The following is a 6,000-nucleotide window of genomic DNA, read 5'->3' on the forward strand; positions in this document are numbered from 1 at the left end:
ACCCTCCTCTTCTCTTTCTAGGAGACAGTCATCCAATCAGAAAAAAAATACAACATCACACAATACAGTAACACAAATAATGCCTAGGATAGTACTGTAATTCGAGCATGTACTTTATGTGCACATCATTTTTCATACAATAAAAATAGGCAAACTATAAACAATGTTAAATCTGATTATTAATGTATAGGCCTACAGGTGACTTTGGATCGGTTGATACTAAAGTGTGATGACAAATGCATGTTTTCCATTCCATGGAGCACACCAATGCCAGCAGCTGTGTTCCGTTGACACCTCATAAGGCTTCAAAACATAGAGGTGGAATCAATGTGCTTAACCCTTTACCCAACGTACTTAACCCTAAGCCCCTTTAGCATCAAAAATATTCACATTACTCCAGCCCTCTATTTTTAGGACTCCCCCATGAGACATTGTATAATTTGAACACTGCTTGCATCATACCACTGCCCTGTAAAGCTGGTTGGATGCCCTGCCCCACCCCCTCCTCCCCTAACTCTTCACTACTCACCTTTAACCTTTTTCAACTGCCTTTACTACAGGGAACAGCCCAATGCCCAGTCAAAAAATGTACTGGACTTGGTTATTCCATAAGATGAGAGAGAGTAGTTACAGTGAAGCCGATACTCAACTACAGTCTCTGCTGTGTCTCTGTCAGATCTCACCTCACCACCATCACAGTCCCTCTCTCACCTCCAAACATGCCTCCTTCAGCCTGAGCATCTATCCTTCCACCTCTCTGCTCCTCCATCCATCCATCCTCCCTCCCTCCAGACCCAGTCCCAGGACCCCTCTCCCAGACTTCATTCCAAGGGAAAGGTGGCAGCTGAGCCATCTGGTCCACCTGCTGCCATCCTCTTGTCACTCTGCCAGGCTTCATCAGTGCCAGGCGCTTCAACGATGCCTCCTCCAATGGGTCAGAGGAGCCCGGGTGAGGGCAGAACCACAGAGTCGTTACAGACGAGTCCTGGATGCTTCACGCCCATAATTATATTTACTACAGCACTGTTCCTGCTTGCAACCATCCACCATTTTGGCCGGCAAAAGAACCCAATCTGAATGTGTTTTAGGATTTTTGTGAGTTTCCATGATCAGCTTGGTTCCCTGGATTCTAAACCCAGTCAGTTTAAATTAAATGGATGACAATAATTTGAGGACAAATTTCCCAACAATATCAAGTATTCCTTCCAGATTCATTACTGAGGAGGGCTATGAAGGAATACACGCTATTCTGTTCAAACCTTTGACAACCCAGCTGGATACACACAAATGACCAGGACTTCAATTCTGATTAAACCCCCCAAAAAATGGAGCCAAATGCAGCTTCCCTACTGTGCTAAAATGTACTTGACCATTGGCGAGAGGAGAGAGAGAGAGGAAAGAGAGAGGAGAGAGAGACAGAGAGAGAGAGACAGAGAGAGGAGAGAGAGAGAGGAAAGAGAGAGAGGAAAGAGAGAGGAGAGAGAGAGAGGAGAGAGAGACAGAGAGAGACAGAGAGAGGAGAGAGAGAGGAAAGAGAGAGAGAGGAAAGAGAGAGAGGAAAGAGAGAGGAGAGAGAGAGAGGAGAGAGAGAGAGAGAGAGACAGAGAGAGAGAGAGACAGAGAGAGCGAGACAGAGAGAGAGACAGAGAGAGGAAAGAGAGAGGAGAGAGAGACAGAGAGAGAGAGAGTGCCTGCCTGTCTCCCTGTATTTGCATGCATGTGTATATGCTTGTCAAGCTCTGGGAAGCAAGTGTGGTTCCCATCTCTCCCATGGCATGTGTCTGTCTGACTGTCAGTGAGTGAAGGAGTGCAAATGTCACCCATGTGTTTGATGGGAGGTCTATGGAGGAGGAGGAGGAGGAGGAGGAGGAGGAGGAGGATGATGAGGTTGAAGTTGAGGAAGCTGGAGTGGCAGTCCCAGGGCGGCCCAGTTGGCTGACTGGCTGTCTGGCTGACTGGCTGGCTGGCGGTCTGGCTGACTGGCTGGCTGGCTGGCTGACTGACTGGCTGGCTGGCTGGCTGGTGGTCTGGCTGACTGGCTGGCTGGCGGTCTGGCTGACTGGCTGACTGACTGGCTGACTGGCTGGCTGACTGGCTGGCTGGCTGACTGGCTGGAGGTCTGGCAGCTGTGAGCCTGTTAACCAGGGTGAGTGAAGTAGCTGAGGCCAGAGAGGCAGGCGAAGACAGGGGAAGGTAGGTGGCCCAAGCCAATCAATAACCTGGATAATGAGAACTGAGGGGTGTCATTATGGTTGCCCTCAGGCGGAGAATGCCTCCTCGTCCATAAAGAGCACTGCCTTCTCCTCGGAACACAAACACACGTCATTAACCTTTAGAGCCAGCCAGTCACTGAGGATGCACTGCTTTGTTGTTTTCCCTCATAAGCAACAGGGCTTTTCCCTCATTTTAATGAAGAATGAAACATGTACAAATTCTCAACAAGCTCAAATGAAGCCCAGTGCTCATTTAGTATTAGTGTGTGTTCAAATACAGTGTGCTGTGGTTTAGGGAAAATGTCCGCTTCATATATGGCAATAGGCTGCATTTAGAAAAGCAGCCCAATTCTGATCTTTTTTCCACTAATTGGGCCCTTGACTCTTTTTCAGAGCTGATCTAATTGATCAAAAGATGCATTTCTGAAGAAAATATCAGAATTGGGCAGCCTGTGTAAACGCAGCCATACGGTGGAAATACAGAGTCCAGGGGGCTCATTTATCAATCATGCATAGGTACAAATCTGTGCATGGGATCATTTCCACGCAAAGTGTGAGATGTATCAATAGAAATACCGGTTCAAATGCTAGTCGGAACAAGGAAACTCAGAAATGTCTGACTTGCTGATTCTTTGAACGCGGCACGTGTATAACTACAACCAGTTTAACGAGTCGAAATGTCCGAGTTTCCTAGTTCCGACTAGCACATCAACGCGGCAATACGCGTGCTTGGGAGTGTGCTTAAATGTATGCAGAGCCATGTCCATGCGTACACACAGTGCCAAGCCGTGGAATAATGAAACGAACTTCTTGTCAAGCATAGAAGGGGGAAAAAAAGACATTATATGTTGAAATTGTCAGAAATTGTGAGAGTAATAACTAAATCATTTTTCGATGTCATTTCCATTGTGAATTCATGCAACATATCTTGACAGGCATATCATTTGACGACTACAGTGCATTTTTTACGATAATAATCCATATAAAGTACAGTAATGTTACACGTGTTAAAGTGAAACAATTGTTGAAATACTATAAAGACTGAGATAATGTGAAATCGAATGAGAGGCTGGTCTTGCTCTGTTTGAAGATTTGGCATATGCTGAATTTCGCAGAAAGCGTTTTTAGAGACAGGTGAACCTTTTTTTACGGGATAAATTACAGATTGGCTCATCAAATTTCATTTCCCAAAACGAATCTTATAGTATTTTTTGCAAGGACTTAAAGGCCTAGTTTAAAAAAGCAAACACTTGCCATTCCAGTGCAAATCCAAGTGCTATCCAGCCTGTTTTTTTGGCAGCGGGAGCATCCCGATCGTTTTTGATGCAATCATCAGCAAAACGAACTGTTACATACAATTTCCATAAATCATCGCACAAAAGGTTGAAGTCAAGAGGGGTTTCTTTGCCATCAATGGGTTCCCAAATACGAACGGAGCAATAGACGGCACCCACATCACCATAAAAGCACCATCCCAAAACGAGTTCAACTATGTGAACAGAAAAGGTTTCCACTCTTAATGTGCAGGTGATAGGTTATGTGATCCGCAAAAGACCCTGCTGAATCAGGTGGCAAGCTGGCCAGGTGGTAGGCGCGTCACATTCATTCTGTAGAACATCAATGTTGGCCTATAGGCCTACAGGAAGGAGCCGTTGAGGAGGGATGGCTTATTGGTGAGTGTCTTAATAGTCCTCTCTTTATAGCTATGTTATTTACATTTTTTTATTTCCACATGATATTGATAAATGAGGCTCCAGGAATGTCTGATAAATCACACTTTTTCTATGCATATGAACATTGTAAATTCCGTTCCTAAACAGTACTTTAGAATAGTTTCTATGCAATATTGATAAATGAGTCACCAGGGATTTACACTAACAGAGGGAAGTAGAAGTGTGTTTTTCTAAATATCCTGTGAAAGCGAGGTATTTTGTCCTGGCAACTAAAAACTGGAGCTCATACATTTAACCCCTGCTCATATAGAGACAGGATTAGGTGTTACATAATGTGCACATGTACAGTACATGACAACAGAGACATATGTTTGAAGTCTTTTTAGTTGAGCTTAACAACTCTCCACTTCCCCAAGTCCAACATCCCTCATAGCCTAATCCCTTTCTAGCTCAACACCAGGCTGCACTTGAATAATTGTGGATTTGATTACCATAACAATAAGAACCAACTGAACAAACTCCCTCTTCAAAGTGTTAAAACCACATGTCAACGTCAGCATTACCATAAGGAATCATACAGTAATGTGTCCAATTTCCTTCAGAGGATTACAATATGTCTTCTCTTATGTATGTTTCTCAGCTCATCAGTGTGTGTGTGTCTGTGTGCGTGATCAGTGTTCCTCCAGTGACCTTCATGTTGTGGAGAAGCATACCTCACGCTTTACATTACGGCCACTGACCAGTCCAAGCCCAAGCCTCTCCTGGCTGACCCACACTGCACGGACCATTAACTATTTCATTTTTATGTACACTGAACTAAAATATAAACGCAACATGTAAAGTGTTGGTCCCATGTTTCATGAGCTGAAATAAAAGATCCCAGAAATGTTCCACACACACAAAAAACTTACTTCTCTCAAATGTTGTGGACAAATTTGTTTACATCCCTGTTAGTGAGCATTTCTCCATTGCCACGATAATCCATCCACATGACAGAAGCTGATTAAACAGCATGAACATTACACAGGTGTACCTTGTGCTGTGGATAATAAAAGGCCACTCACAAATGTGCAGTTTTGTCAAACAACACAGTGCCACAGATGTCTCAAATTTTGAGGGAGTGTGCAATTGCCATGCAGGAATGCCCACCAGAGCTGTTGCCAGTTCATTTAATGTAAATTTTTCTACCATAAACCGCCTCCAACGTCATTTTAGAGAATTTGGCAGTACGTCTAACCGGCCTCACAACTACAGACCACGTGTATGGCATTGTGTGGGCGAGCGGTTTGCTGATTAACGTTAACGTTATGAACAGAGTGGAGCTGGGGTTATGGTTTGGGCAGGCATAAGCTACAGAAAACAAACACAACTGCAGTTCATCGATGGCAATTTGAATGCGCAGAGATACCATGATGAGATCCTGAGGCCCATTGTCGTGCCATTCATCCGCCGCCATCACCTCATGTTACAGCATGATAATGCACGGCCCCATGTCGCAAGGATCTGTACACAATTCCTGGAAGCTAAAAAAGTACTAGTTCAGCCTGATCAACTCGATGCGAAGAAGATGTTTCGGTTTTCTGGTTTTCTGGTCCACTCCCCTACCTTTTTCAAAAGTGATCTGTGAGCAACAGATCCATATCTGTATTCCCAGTCATGTGAAATCAATAGATTAGGGCCTAATTCATGTATTTAAATTGACTGATTTCCTTAAGTCAGTAAAATCTTAGAAATTGTTGCATATTGCATTTATATTTTTGTTCAGTATAATTATCCCATACTAGCTGGCCAGCTCTCAGGCTGCACCATTCTGGGTACACTGCCTCAGAGAGAGGCCTTCTCTGGTCCATGGACATTACCTAGCACTGTAACAACCCAAGTACAAGTACAAGGCCCGGGGTGCTAGGCATTCAGTACTATGCAGTCTATGTATGGGAATGATAACTGCCATTCACCATCCACTTCTAAAGAGCCAACAGGTACAGATTAATACAGTGAAGGCATTCATCCTTCTGGTATTCCAATGGGACAGCTCTCATGATGGCAGAATGAGAATGTGATGTGTGATAGGATCATTATATTCCCCCAATGACCTTGGAAATTGGAGTTGTACA

The sequence above is a fragment of the Oncorhynchus nerka genome, linkage group LG25, assembly GCF_034236695.1.
Source record: "Oncorhynchus nerka isolate Pitt River linkage group LG25, Oner_Uvic_2.0, whole genome shotgun sequence".
NCBI classification, from domain to species: domain Eukaryota; kingdom Metazoa; phylum Chordata; class Actinopteri; order Salmoniformes; family Salmonidae; genus Oncorhynchus; species Oncorhynchus nerka.